Source organism: Salmo salar, chromosome ssa10 (assembly GCF_905237065.1).
Source record: "Salmo salar chromosome ssa10, Ssal_v3.1, whole genome shotgun sequence".
NCBI classification, from domain to species: Eukaryota; Metazoa; Chordata; class Actinopteri; order Salmoniformes; family Salmonidae; genus Salmo; species Salmo salar.
The window spans coordinates 119,920,381-119,936,346 of record NC_059451.1 but is presented as its reverse complement, the minus strand read 5'-3'; positions in this window follow the sequence as shown (position 1 = coordinate 119,936,346).

The following is a 15,966-nucleotide window of genomic DNA, read 5'->3' as shown; positions in this document are numbered from 1 at the left end:
AAGAAGGCGCAGCAGTGCCTCTTCAACCTCAGGAGGCTGAAGAAATTCGGCTTGTCACCAAAAACACTCACAAACTTTTACAGATGCGCAATCGAGAGCATCCTGTCGGGGTCTATCACCGCCTGGTACGGCAGCTGCTCCGGCCATAACCGAAAGACTCTCCAGAGGGTAGTGAGGTCTGCACAACGCATCACCTCGTGCAAACTACCTGCCCTCCAGGATACCTACACCACCCGATGTCACAGGAAGGCCAAAAAGATCATCAAGGACAGCAACCACCCAAGCCACTGCCTGTTCACCCCGCTAACATCCAGAAGGCGAGGTCAGTACAGGTGCATCAAAGCTGGAACCGAGAGACTGAAAAACAGCTTCTATCTCAAGGCCATCAGACTGTTAAACATTGAGTGGCTGCTGCCAACATACTGACTCAACTCCAGCCACTTTAATCATGGAAAAACTGAAGTAATCAATTTATCACTTGCCACTTTATATTAGTTATATTAGATAATGTTTACTTAACCTACATTATTCATCTCATATGTATATACTGTATGCTAAACCATCTACTGCATCTTGCCATCTTGATGTATTAGATGCATCACTAGCCACTTTAAACAATGCCACTTTATATAATGTTTTCATAACCTACATTACTCATCTCATATGTATATACTGTACTCCATACCATCTATTACATCTTGCCTACGCCGTTCGGCAATCACTCATTTATATATTTTTATGTACATATTCATATTCATTCCTTTACACTTGTGTTTACAAAGTAGTTGTTTGTGGAATTGGTAGATTACTTGTTAGATATTACTGCATGGTCGGAACTAGAAGCACAAGCATTTCACTACACTTGCATTAACACCTGCTAACCATGTGTATGTGACAAATAAATTTGATTTGATTTGATTTATATACAGTGTGTGCAAATGAGGTAAGATTAGGGAAGTAAGACAATAAATAGGCCATAGTGGCAAAGTAATAACAATTTAACAAATTGGCTTTGGGGGTGACCAGTGAAATATACCTGCTGGAGCGTGTGCTGCGGGTGGGTGCTGCTATGGTGACCAGTGAGCTGAGATATGTCGGGGCTTTACCTAGCAGAGACTTATAGATGACCTGGAGCCAGTGGGTTTGGCGACGAATATGAAGCGATGGCCAGCCAACGAGAGCATACAGGTCGCAGTGGTGGGTAGTATATGGGGCTTTGGAGGACAAAACGGATGGCACTGTGATAGACTGCATCCAATTTGCTGAGTAGAGTGTTGGAGGCTATTTTGTAATTGACATCGCCATAGTCAAGGATCGGTAGGATGGTCAGTTTTACGAGGGTATGTTTGGCAGCATGAGTGAAGAACGCTTTTTTTGTGAAATAGGAAGCCGATTCTAGATTTAATTTTGGATTGGAGTTGCTTATTGTGAGTCTGGAAGGAGAGTTTACAGTCTAACCAGACACCTAGGTATTTGTAGTTGTCCACACATTCTAAGTCAGAACCATCTAGAGTAGTGATGCTGGACGGGCGGGCAGGTGCGGGCAGCGATCGGTTGAAGAGCATGCATTTAGTTTTACTTGCATTTAAGAGCAGTTGGAGGCCACGGAAGGAGAGTTGTATGGCATTGAAGCTCGTCTGGAGGTTAGTTAACACAGTGTCCAAAGAAGGGCCAGAAGTATACAGAATGGTGTCGTCTGCATAGAAGTGGATCAGAGAATCACCAGCAGCAAGAGCGACATCATTGACGTATACAGAGAAAAGAGTCGGCCCGAGAATTGAACCCTGTGGCACCCCAATAGAGACTGCCAGAGGTCCGGACAACAGGCCCTCTGATTTGACACACTGAACTCTGTCTGAGAAGTAGTTGGTCAACCAAACGAGGCAGTCATTTGAGAAACCAAGGATGTTGAGTCTGCCGATAAGAATGTGGTGATTGACAGAGTCGAAAGCCTTGGCCAGGTCGATGAATACGGCTGCATAGTCTTTTGTCGATGGCGGTTCTGATATCGTTTAGGACCTTGAGCGTGGCTGAAGTGCACCCATGAACAGCTCGGAATCCAGATTGCATGGAATCTATGGTGGGATTCGAAATGGTCAGTGATCTGTTTGTTAACTTGGCTTTCGAAGACCTTAGAAAGGCAGGGTAGGATAGATATAGGTCTGTAACAGTTTGGATCTAGAAAGTCTCCCCTTTTGAAGAGGGGGATGACCGCGGCAGCTGTCCAATCTTTGGGGATCTCAGACGATATGAAAGAGATGTTGAACAGGCTAGTAATAGGGGTTGCAACAATTGCGGCGGATAATTTTAGAAAGAGAGGGTCCAGATTGTCTTGCCCAGCTGATTTGTAGGGGTCCAGATTTTGCAGCTCTTTCAGAACATCAGCTATCTGGATTTGGGTGAAGGAGAAATGGAGGAGGTTTGGGAAAGTTGTAAGTCGCTCTGTTGTAAGTCGTAAGTCGCAAGTTGTAAGTCGCTCTGCAATTTGTAAGTCGCTCTGGATAAGAGCGTCTGCTAAATGACTTAAATGTAAATGTAAATGTAAGTTGCTGTGGGGGGTGCAGAGCTGTTGACCGGGGTAGGGGTAGCCAGGTGGAAAGCATGGCCAGCCATTGAAAAATGCTTATTGAAATTCTCAATTATCGGGGATTTATCAGTGGTTACAGTGTTTCCTAGCCTCAGTGCAGTGGGCAGCTGGGAGGAGGTGCTCTTATTCTCCATGGACTTTACAGTGTCACAGAACTTTTTGGAGTTTGTGCTGCAGGATGCAAATTTCTGTTTGAAAAAGCTAGCCTTTGCTTTCCTAACTGCCTGTGTATATTGATGCCTAACTTCCCTGAAACGTTGCATATCGCGGGGGCTGTTCGATGCTAATGCAGTACGCCACAGGATGTTTTTGTGCTGGTCAAGGGCAGTCAGGTCTGGAGTGAACCAAGGGTTCACTCCAGACCTGCCTTACACAGGAAGCGGCGCAGGTCCTAATCCAGGCACTTGTCATCTCCCGTCTGGATTACTGCAACTCGCTGTTGGCGGGGCTCCCTGCCTGTGCCATTAAACCCCTACAACTCATCCAGAACGCCGCAGCTCGTCTGGTGTTCAACCTTCCCAAGTTCTCTCACGTCACCCCGCTCCTCCGCACACTCCACTGGCTTCCAGTTGAAGCTCGCATCTGCTACAAGACCATGGTGCTTGCCTACGGAGCTGTGAGGGGAACGGCACCTCCGTACCTTCAGGCTCTGATCAGGCCCTACACCCAAAGAAGGGCACTGCGTTCATCCACCTCTGGCCTGCTGGCCCCCCTACCTCTGCGGAAGCACAGTTCCCGCTCAGCCCAGTCAAAACTGTTCGCTGCTCTGGCACCCCAATGGTGGAACAAGCTCCCTCACGACGCCAGGACAGTGGAGTCAATCACCACCTTCCGGAGACACCTGAAACCCCACCTCTTTAAGGAATACCTGGGATAGGATAAAGTAATCCTTCTAACCCCCCCTCCCCCCCAAAAAACAAAAAAGATATAGATGTACTATTGTAAAGTGGTTGTTCCACTGGATATCATAAGTTGAATGCACCAATTTGTAAGTCGCTCTGGAAAAGAGTGTCTGCTAAATGACGTAAATGTAAATGTAAGGGCTATATCTGTTCCTGGTTCAAACATTTTCTGAATGGGGCATGCTTGTTTAAGATGGTGAGGAAAGCACTTTTAAAGATTAACCAGGCATCCTCTACCGACGGAATGAGGTCAATATCCTTCCAGGATACTCGGGCCAGGTCTATTAGAAAGGCCTGCTCGCAGAAGTGTTTTATGGAGCATTTGCCAGTGATGAGGGGTGGTCGTTTGACCGCAGACCCATTACGGACGCAGGCAATGAGGCAGTGATCGCTGAGATCCTGGTTGAAGACAGCAGAGGTGTATTTGGAGGGCAGGTTGGTCAGGATGATATCTATGAGGGTGCCTGTGTTTACAGATTTGGGGTTGTACCTGGTAGGTTCATTGATCATTTTTGTGAGATTGAGGGCATCTAGCTTAGATTGTTGGACTGCCAGGGTGTTAAGCATGTCCCAGTTTAAGTCACCTAACAGTACGAGCTCTGAAGATAGATGGGGGGCAATCAATTCACATATGGCGTCCAGGGCACAGCTCGGGGCTGAAGGTGGTCTATAACATGCGGCAACGGTGAGAGACTTGTTTCTGGAAAGGTGGATTTTTAAAAGTAGAAGCTCAAATTGTTTGGGCACAGACCTGCATAGTATGACAGAACTCTGCAGGCTTTCTCTGCAGTAGATTGCAACTCCGCCCCCTTTGGCAGTTCTATCTTGTCAGAAAATGTTATAGTTAGGGATGGAAATGTCAGGATTTTTGGTGGCCTTCCTAAGCCAGGATTCAGACACAGCTAGGACATCAGGGTTGGCAGAGTGTGCTAAAGCAGTGAATAAAACAAACTTAGGGAGGAGGTTTATGATGTTAACATGCATGAAACCAAGGCTTTTACATTTACAGAAGTCAACAAATGAGAGCGCCTGGGGAATGGTAGTGGAGCTAGGCTCTGCAGGGCCTAGAATAACCTCTGCATCACCAGAGGAACAGAGGAGGAGTAGGATAAGGGTACGGGTAAAGGCTATAAGAACTGGTCGTCTGGTGCATTCGGAACAGAGGGTAAAAGGAGAAGGTTTCTGGGTACGGAAGAATAGATTCAAGACATAATGTACAAACAAGGGTATGGTAGGATGTGAATACATTGGAGGTAAACCTGGGCATTGAGTGACGATGAGAGAGGTTTTGTCTCTAGAGACACCATTTAAACCAGGTGAGGTAACTGCATGTGTGGGAAGTGGAACAAAAGGGCAAGCAAAGGCATATTGAGCAGGGCTGGAGCCTCTACAGTGAAATAAGACAATAATCACTAACCAAAACAGCAATGGACAAGGCATATTGACATTAGGGAGAGGCATGCATAGCCGAGTGATCATAGGGTCCAGTGAGTAGCTAGGTGAGCTGGAGACACGGCGATTCAGACAGCTAGCGGGCCGGGGCTAGCAGGCTAGCAGAAGGGCCTTAGGGGTAAGCCCCCTCGGACGGTTACGTAGGCAAACCAGTCGTGATGGATCGGCAGGGCTCTGTGTAGGCAGTTTAATGGTCCAGGCCAATTGGCAAAATAGGTATTGTAGCCTAAGAAATTGGCTGATGGACCTCTTCAGCTAGCCGGGAGGTGGGCCTAACTCGGGGCTAGCTCCAGGTTAACTAGTGCTTGCTTCGGGACAGAGACGTTAGCCAGGAGTAGCCACTTGAATAGCAGCTAGCTAGCTGCGATGATCCAGGTGAAAAGGTTCAGAGCTTGCGGTAGGAATCCGGAGATGTGGAAAGCTGTCCGATATGCTCTGGGTTGAATCGCGCTGTGCAGACTGGCAGGAGTTGACCGGGCTGATGACCGCGAGCAGTGGCTAACTGACTACTAGCTAGTAGCTAGTTAGCTGGCTAGCTTCTGTTGGGGGTTCCGGTTCTAAATAGTAGATGCATAACACATTGTGTGAGGCGGGTTGCAGGAGAGTATGTTGAAATTGAAGTAAAAAATATTAAAAATATTAACGAAATATATACAAAAAAAATGGTTGAGAGGCTTCCATTAAAGAACACCCTTTGTGTTCTGTTAGACAGGTTACTCTTTATCCACAATATAGCAGTGGCTGTCAAACCATAACACATACGTTTTTCCAGCAGCAGAACAGCCCCCACAATATTTTGATCATCAATTTCTCTCAGACAATCAAATCAAATCAAAGTTTATTTGTCATGTGCGCCAAATACAACAGGTGTAGATCATCAGTCATTTGTGTAAGTGCTGTACTTGTTGAATATCCTTCCCTATAAGTGTGCTGAAAGTCTGTTGTCAATTTGTAACTATAAAATAGCATTGTATCTGGTCAAACACTATTTTTTCCAAAAGTTTACTAAGGGTTGGTAACAGGCTGATTGGTTGACTATTTGAGCCAGTAAAGGGGGCTTTACTATTCTTAGGTAGCGAAATGACTTTTGATTCCCTCCAGGACTGGGAACACACACTTTCTAGTTGTCTTAAATTGAAAATATCTCAAATAGGAGTGGCTCTATCGTCTGCTATTATCCTCAGTAATTTTCCATCCAAGTTGTCAGACCAACGTTGGCTTGTCATTGTTGATAGACAACAATCATTTTTTCACCTCTTCCACACTCACTTTACATAATTCAAAATTACAACGCTTGTCTTTCATAATTTGGTCAGATATAATAGGATGTGTAGTGTCAGCGTTTGTTGCTGGCATGTCATGCCTAAGTTTTCTTATCTTGCCAATGAAAAAATCATTAAAGTAGTTGGCAATATCAGAGGGTTTTGTGATGAATATCTGATTCAATGAACGATGGAGCTGAGTTTGCCTTTTTTCCAAAAACTTAATTTAAGTTGCTCCAAAATTTAACTATCATTCTTTATGTCATTTATCGTTGTTTCATAGTGTAGTTTCTTCTTTTTTTTATTCAGTTTAGTCACATGATTTCTCAATTTGCAGGACGTTTGCCAATCGGTTGTGCAGCCAGACTTATTTGCCATCCCTTTTGCCTCATCCCTCTCAACCATACCATTTTTCAATTCCTCATCAATCCACAGGGATTTAACCGTTTTTACAGTCATTTTGTTAATGGGTGCATGCTTATTAGTAACTGGAATAAGCTATTTAATAAATGTGTCAAGTGCAGCATCTGGTTGCTCCTCATTACACACCACAGACCAGCAAATATTCTTTACATCAACAACATAGGAATCACTATAAAACGTATTGTATGACCTCTTATACACTGTATTAGGCCCAGCCTTTGGAACTTTAGATATGGCTACTATATTGCGATCACTACATCCGATGGATCTGGATACTGCTTTAAAGCTAATTTCTGCAGCATTAGTAAAAATGTGATCAATACAATTTGATGATTTCATTCCTGTGCTGTTTTTAACTACCCTGGTAGGTGGACTGATACAGTGACTGGTTACAGTTTGAAGTTTTTTCTTGAGTGGGCAGATTGATGAAAGCCATTCAATATTTAAATCACCCAGAAAATATACTTCTCTGTTGATATCACAGACATTATCAAGCATTTCACACATGTTATCCAGATACTGACTGTTAGCACTTGGTGGTCTATAGCAGCTTCCCACCAGAATGGGCTTTAGGTGAGGCAGATGAACCTGTAGCCATATTACTTCAACAGTATTTAACATGAGATACTCTCTAAGCTTTACAGGAATGTGGTTCTGAATATTTATTTTATTTTTATTTCATATTCATTTTAACCAGGTAGGCCAGTTGAGAACAAGTTCTCATTTGCAACTGCGACCTGGCCAAGATAAAGCATAGCAGTTCGACACAAACAACAACACAGAGTTACACATGGAATAAACAAACATACAGTCAATAATACAGTAGAAAAAAAAGGAAAACAAAAAGTCTATATACAGTGAGTGCAAATTAGGTAGTATAAGGGAGTTAAGGCAATAAATAGGCCATGGTGGCGAAGTAATTACAATATAGCAATTAAACACTGGAATGGTAGGTGTGCAGAAGATGAATGTGCAAGTAGAGATACTGGGGTGCAAAGGAGCAAGATAAATAAATAAATACAGTATGGGGATGAGGTAGTTGGATGGGCTATTTACAGATGGGCTATGTACAGGTGCAGTGATCTGTGAGCTGCTCTGACAGCTGGTGCTTAAAACTAGTGAGGGAGATGTGAGTCTCCAGCTTCAGTGATTTTTGCAGTTCGTTCCAGTCATTGGCAGCAGAGAACTGGAAGTAAAGACGACCAAAGGATGAATTGGCTTTGGGGGTGACCAGTGAGATATACCTGCTGGAGTGCGTGCTACGAGTGGGTGCTGCTATGGTGACCAGTGAGCTGAGATAAGGCAGGGCTTTAGCTAGCAGAGACTTATAGATGACCTGGAGCCAGTGGGTTTGGCGACGAGAGTGACGCGAGGGCCAGCCAATGAGAGTGTACAGGGCGCAGTGGTGGGTGGTACAGTGGGGGAAAAAAGTATTTGATCCCCTGCTGATTTTGTACGTTTGCCCACTTACAAAGAAATGATCAGTCTATAATTTTAATGGTAGGTTTATCTGAACAGTGAGAGACAGAATAACAACAAAAAAATCCAGAAAAACGCATGTCAAAAATGTTATAAAATGATTTGCATTTTAATGAGGGAAATAAGTATTTGACCCCTCTGCAAAACATGACTTAGTACTTGGTGGCAAAACCCTTGTTGGCAATCACAGAGGTCAGATGTTTCTTGTAGTTGGTCACCAGGTTTGCACACATCTCAGGAGGGATTTTGTTCCACTCCTGTTTGCAGATCTTCTCCAAGTCATTAAGGTTTCGAGGCTGACGTTTGGCAACTCGAACCTTCAGCTCCCTCCACAGATTTTCTATGGGATTAAGGTCTGGAGACTGGCTAGGCCACTCCATTAATGTGCTTCTTCTTGAGCCACTCCTTTGTTGCCTTGGCCGTGTGTTTTGGGTCATTGTCATGCTGGAATACCCATCCACGACCCATTTTCAATGCCATGGCTAAGGGAAGGATGTTCTCACCCAAGATTTGACGGTACATGGCCCCGTCCATCGTCCCTTTGATGCGGTGAAGTTGTCCTGTCCCCTTAGCAGAAAAACACCCCCAAAGCATAATGTTTCCACCTCCATGTTTGACGGTGGAGATGGTATTCTTGGGGTCATAGGCAGCATTCCTCCTCCTCCAAACATGGCGAGTTGAGTTGATGCCAAAGAGCTCCATTTTGGTCTCATCTGACCACAACACTTTCACCAATTGTCCTCTGAATCATTCAGATGTTTATTGGCAAACTTCAGACTGGCATGTATATGTATTCTTGAGCAGGGGGACCTTGCGGGCGCTGCAGGATTTCAGTCCTTCACGGCGTAGTGTGTTACCAGTTGTTTTCTTGGTAACTATGGTCCCAGCTGCCTTGAGATCATTGACAAGATCCTCCCGTGTAGTTCTGGGCTGATTCCTCACCGTTCTCATGATCATTGCAACCCCACGAGGTGAGATCTTGCATGGAGCCCCAGGCAGAGGGATATTGACAGTTCTTTTGTGTTTCTTCCATTTGCGAATAATCGCACTAAATGTTGTCAACTTCTCACCAAGCTGCTTGGCGATGGTCTTGTAGCCCATTACAGCCTTGTATAGGTCTACAATCTTGTCCCTGACATCCTTGGAGAGCTCTTTAGTCTTGGCCATGTTGGAGAGTTTGGAATCTGATTGATTGATTGATTGCTTCTGTGGACAGGTGTCTTTTTTACAGGTAACAAGGTGAGATTAGGAGCACTCCCTTTAAGTGTGCTCCTAATCTCAAGCTCCTAACCTGTATAAAAGACACCTGGGAGCCAGAAATCTTTCTGATTGAGAGGGGTCAAATACTTATTTCCTTCATTAAAATGCAAATCAATTTATTACATTTTTGACATGCGTTTTTCTGGATATTTTTGTTGTTATTCTGTCTCTCACTGTTCAAAGAAACCTACCATTAAAATTATAGACTGATCCTTTCTTTATCATTTGGCAAACGTACAGAATCAGCAGGGGATCAAATGTTTTTTCCCCCCACTGTATATGGGGCTTTGGTGACAAAACGGATGGCACTGTGATAGACCGCATCCAGTTTGTTGAGTAGAGTGTTGGAGGCTATTTTATAGATGACATCGCCGAAGTCGAGGATCGGTACGATGGTCAGTTTTACGAGGGTATGTTTGGCAGCATGAGTGAAGGATGCTTTGTTGTGAAATAGGAAGCCGATTCTAGATTTAATTTTGGATTGGAGATGATTGATGTGAGTCTGGAAGGAGAGTTTACAGTCTAACATATAACATATATATAACATAATATAAAACAGCAACATCTCCACCATTGGCGCTTCTGTCGTTTCTGTTAATATTATAACCTTGTATTGCTACTACTGTATCATCAAAGTTATTATCTAAGTGAGTTTCAGGGATAGTCAGAATATGAACGTCATATGTTACTAGCAGATTATTGATTTCATGAATGTTGTTTCTTAAGCTATATGTGTTAAACTTGGGCTAATTTGAGCACTTTTATGTGATGCTTATTTGTTTTCATTGCTTTACTGGGAACTTTAGCAGAAGTAAATATGCTCATGTTATTTATGTTAGTGCAGGGTGAGCTGCACACAGTTGACTTCCTACGAGGGCACACCGCCTCAGTGCTAACAGTATAAATCTGGTTCATAGGCACATGATTACTGTATACAATAGCTGTAGGATCAGCAGAGGCATTCAGGGCAGTAAGAGGGACATAAATTAGGTTACTTACATTGTGTCTGCCAACGCCCCTGGGATAATGTACATTTCCTGAAGCATTATGACAACTCAGCGACACAATGGATGAGCTGAGCTGGGCTTTGGGTCATTGATAAGTCATTGTCTCAACACAGCCTTATAATGCTGTGAAAGGATCCAGGAACCCAAATGATTTGGGTGGATCCCATCCTCCTTATAAAACCTGTTTTGTTTTTAAAAGGTATCGAAATTGTCAACAAAAGTTACACCCATTGAGCTGCAATAATCACGTAGCCAGTTGTGAAGGGAAAGAATCATGATAAAGCGTTCAATGTTGCGATTCAGAGAGGGCACAGGGCCAGATATAATGGGTCTTTTATTAGTGTCTAGCAGAGAGTCAATCAGCTCTTTAAAATCCAGTTTCAACTGTTCAGAGCTGCCCTTCATAACGTCATTAAAACCCACATGGAACTAGGATAGAATCGATTTCCACGTCCTGACGTAGTACATTCAGGAGCAGCTTAGTAATGTCATTTACTCGAGATCCGGGACATTGTTTTTTTTTGTACCAGGAACGGTCACATTTTGTGCCCAAAATCCCGGCTGGCGAGAAGGACGAGGAAATTCGCCCACTCCCACGTTTCACAGGATTCGTAGAGGCAGGATAACTTGCTCCTGGTGCCAGATGGAGATGCCCCACTCCATCCAGAGCAGGGACGGAAGGTTGTCTACTTAGAAATAGTAGGAGTAGGCACTGCTCAGAATATGTGGGAAGTCCTTCAAGACTGTTGGAAAAGCATTCCAGGTGAAATCTGGTTGAGAGAATGCCAAGAGTGTGCAAAGCTGTCATCAAGGCAAAGGGTGGCTACTTTGAAGAATCTCAAATATAAAACATATTTTGATTAGTTTAACACTTTTTTGGTTACTACATGATTCCATATGTGTCATTTCATGGTGTTTATGGCTTCACTATTATTCTACAATGTAGAAAATAGTACAAATAAAATAAAAACCTTGAATGAGTAGGTGTATCCAAACTTTTGACTGGTACTGTATATTGTGAGATATTACATCTTTGGCTAGCTGTGAGGCCTCTTTTCTTTTCTGCCATTAATAACTTGCCTCTCATGCCAGGTGAGATTTGGCTAGTTAGGCATGTTGTGTTTGATTTCTTTTTGCTTACATTGACGATGAAAGTGGAACTTCAAAATGGACTAACGGAGTAAGTAGGCTTATCTTGGTCATTATAATCTGTCCTCGGTCTTAGAATTTCTGTGCCATTTTTGTGTGTTTTTGATGTAACTAGGACAGGCCTTAAGTAACTAGGACAGGCCTAACTAGGACAGGCCTTAAGTTTCCCAAACCGAGTTTGTGAAACCTTGTCCTTGTTGGAAAGGCATGCTATACCAAACTGAACCAAATGGTGGCGACAATTCACTAGCCTACGCCAAAGGCACTGGCCCCATTTTGATTGATGGTAATGACATCGATTAAAATGTATATAAAAAAAAATCTATAATTTACCATCCATGCCTCTCTATGTGGTAAGTAGTTTGAAAAGCCATATTACACCCCATATTACCAAGTGCGGATTAGTTATGATGATGTCAGAGCATGAAGCAGAATCAGTTACCTAATTTATTTGATCTTTTACCAGGGGCCATCCACCTGGGGGTACAGGTGTGGAGATGTTCACCCTCAACAACAACAGTGATGTTTCTGTCAGTATGGAGTTTTCACATTCACAGCGGCGTCTGTTTCCAAACCATACACCACAAACGTGTTCAGAGAAAGAACACAGAGCTGACAGTATTCAAGGTTAGTGGTTGAATCTTGTTCTGGAGGCATTTCTGGTCACTAGCTCCACTATCTGATTTTAAACCTCAATCACTCTGTTCTGCCTCCAGGGCAAGAATTATGACAATAAATAGAACCTACGTATTAAAACAAAAGTGTCATTATCTGCACAGTGCACCCCAGCACATATTGTGAGTGATTGTGATGGTATGGTGAAAGATAGTACAGTCTGTACTCCTCCTGACTCAGTGACGTGTGTAGGATACTACTGCCTCTCAAAGTGACGTTGATCATGTGCTTTCATCTCTGTGCAAACACTGGATCGCTGTGTTTAGTGAATGATGCTACACAAACACTGGATCGCTGTGTTTAGTGAATGATGCTACACTTTGATTTGATCTAATTCTCTAGTGGGGGCAGCAGTGTGTTGTACGTTTTCTCTCTCTGTCTCCTCAGTCTCTCTCTCTCTCTCTGTCTCTTCAGTCTCTCTGTCTCCTCAGTCTCTCTCTCTCTCTCTCTGTCTCTGTCTCTCTGTCTCCTCAGTCTCTCTCTCTCTCTCTCTGTCTCTGTCTCTCTGTCTCCTCAGTCTCTCTCTCTCTCTCTCTGTCTCTGTCTCTCTGTCTCCTCAGTCTTTCTCTCTCTCTCTGTCTCTTCAGTCTCTCTGTCTCCTCAGTCTCTCTCTGTGTCTCTGTCTCTTCAGTTTCTCTGTCTCCTCAGTCTCTCTCTCTCTCTCTCTTCAGTGTCTGTCTGTCTGTCTCTGTCTCTATCTCTCTCTGTCTCCCGTCTCTGTCTCCTCTCTGTCTCCTCTCTCTCTCTCTCTCTCTCTCTCTCTCTCTGTCTCCTCTCTCTCTCTCTCTCTCTCTCTCTCTCCCTCTCTCTCCCTCTCTCTCTGTCTCCTCAGTCTCTCCCTCTCTCTCTCTGTCTCCTTTGTCTTTCTCTCTCACACTCTCTCTCTCTCTCTCTCTCTCTCTCTCTCACACTTTATCTATCTCTCTATCTATCTCTCACTCTCTTCTGCTCATACAATCTTACCCAGAGATGTGTGGTTCTATACTGAGCCATGTTACAATAGAGAGGCAGTTTCTTTGAGCGATACTGAACAGTAGAAATATCAAAGGGTTACTGTGTGCTGGAACTAGTCTCCCAAATTATTCTCTAGATGGCGCTATTGCTCCTGTTATGAAGCCTCTATTAACAAAGGTGCAGTACTCCTAGTTGGCCCGTTAGGGGCAGTATAAGACTCACACGAGAGAGAGAGCCCAAGCTACACCTTGGAGAATGTTCTGGATTAAGGACCAGTAAAGGACATATTATCTGGAGATGCTTATTTCACTGTCTGGATCTGATACATAGATACCAACACTTTCTATACAACAGTAATACAACAATTATACATTTCCAAACAGGGACAATCCATCAATTAAATAAATATGTGAAACATCAGGTAGAAGAACACAGTGTCATCATGAGAATATTATGTGGTCACTGACAGATTCTCATCCATGGTGAACGAGCATAGAAGCCTTAGAGCAACTAGGCAAAGTAACAAAGCTTTGGTGTTGCAGTCAGTAGGCATGGCTGAATTAATGTATCTGTATTTTAATTAGGGATCTCCATTAACCAAGGCAGCAGCTACTATTCCTGGGGTCCAAACACATTTAAGACACTTACATTACATATACAACAAAAGATAAAAACAGTACATCTTATAACACTGTCACAACACTACATATCTACAATACAAAATGTATAATACCACACCATACAACAATATTACAATGTATGTGTGTGTGTTAACACCCGCGTGTCTGTACCTGTGCATGTCTGTACCTGTGCGTGTCTGTACCTGTGCGTGTCTGTACCTGTGCGTGTCTGTACTTGTGCGTGTCTGTACCTGTGCGTGTCTGTACCTGTGCGTGTCTGTACTTGTGCGTGTTTGTACCTGTGTGTGTCTGTACCTGTGTGTGTTTGTACCTGTGCGTGTCTGTACCTGTGCGTGTTTGTACCTGTGTGTGTCTGTACCTGTGCGTGTCTGTACCTGTGTGTTTGTACCTGTGTGTGTCTGTACCTGTGCGTGTATGTACCTGTGTGTGTCTGTACCTGTGCGTATCTGTACCTGTGCGTGTCTGTACCTGTGTGTGTCTGTACCTGTGTGTGTCTGTACCTGTGCGTGTCTGTACCTGTGCGTGTCTGTACCTGTGCGTGTCTGTACCTGTGCGTGTTTGTACCTGTGTGTGTTTGTACCTGTGCGTGTATGTACCTGTGTGTGTCTGTACCTGTGCGTATCTGTACCTGTGTGTGTCTGTACCTGTGTGTGTCTGTACCTGTGTGTGTCTGTACCTGTGCGTGTCTGTACCTGTGTGTGTCTGTACCTGTGTGTGTCTGTACCTGTACGTGTGTCTCTTCACAGTCCCCGCTGTTCCATAAGGTGTATATTTATCTGTTCTTGACATCTATTTTTACTGCTGTCATCAGTTACCTGATGTGGAATAGAGTTCCGTGTAGTCATGGCTCTATGTAGTACTGTGCGCCTCCCGTAGTTTGTTCTGGACTTGGGGCTTGTGAAGAGACGCCTGGTGGTACGTCTTGTGGGGGGTATGCATGGTGTCTGAGCTGTGTGCCTGCTAGTTCAAAACAGACAGCTCGGGGGATTTAACATGTCAATACAGTACCTCTCACCAATACAAGTGGTGATGAAGTCAATCTCGCCGCTCCACTTTGAGCCATGAGAGATTGATATGCATATTATTAATGGTGTCTCTCTGTGTACATTTAAGGGCCAGCTATGCTGCCCTGTTCTGAGCCAATTCCCTCTTTGCGGCACCTTACCCCACAATACTGAACAGTAGTCCAGGTGCGACAAAACTAGGGCCTGTAGGACCTGCCTTGTTGACAGTGTTGTTAAGAAGGCAGAGCAGGGATTTATTATGGACAGACTTCCTCCCCATCTTAGCAACATGTTTTGACCATGACAGTTTACAATCCAGGGTTACTCCGAGATGTTTAGTCTCCTCAACCTGCTCAATTTCCACATTATTCATTACAAGATTTAATGGTTTAAACCGATAGAAAAGGTGTAGTCTAAACCATGCTGTGTACTTTAAACCATGCCGTGTAGTCTAAACCATGCTGGGTATTTTAAACCATGCTGTGTAGTTTAACCTCTTACATCTAGACATTCCGCTAGCGGAACACCTGCTCCAATATCCAATGATAGGCGTGGCGCGAATTACAAATTCCTCAAAAATACAAAAACTTCAATTTTTCAAACATATGACTATTTCACAGCATTTTAAAGACAAGACTCTCCTTTATCTAACCACACTGTCCGATTTCAAAAAGGCTTTACAGCGAAAGCAAAACATTAGATTATGTCAGCAGAGTACCCAGCCAGAAATAATCAGACACCCATTTTTCAAGCTAGCATATAATGTCACAAAAACCCAGAAGACAGCTAAATGCAGCACTAACCTTTGATGATCTTCATCAGATGACACACCTAGGACATTATGTTATACAATACATGCATGTTTTGTTCAATCAAGTTCATATTTATATCAAAAAACAGCTTTTTACATTAGCATGTGACGTTCAGAACTAGCATACCCCCCACAAACTTCCGGGGAATTTACTAACAATTTACTAAATTACTCACGATAAACGTTCACAAAAAGCATAACAATTATTTTAAGAATTATAGATACAGAACTCCTCTATGCACTCGATATGTCCGATTTTAAAATAGCTTTTTGGTGAAAGCACATTTTGCAATATATTCTAAGTACATAGCCCAGCCATCACGGGCTAGCTATTTAGACACCCGGCAAGTTTAGCCTTCA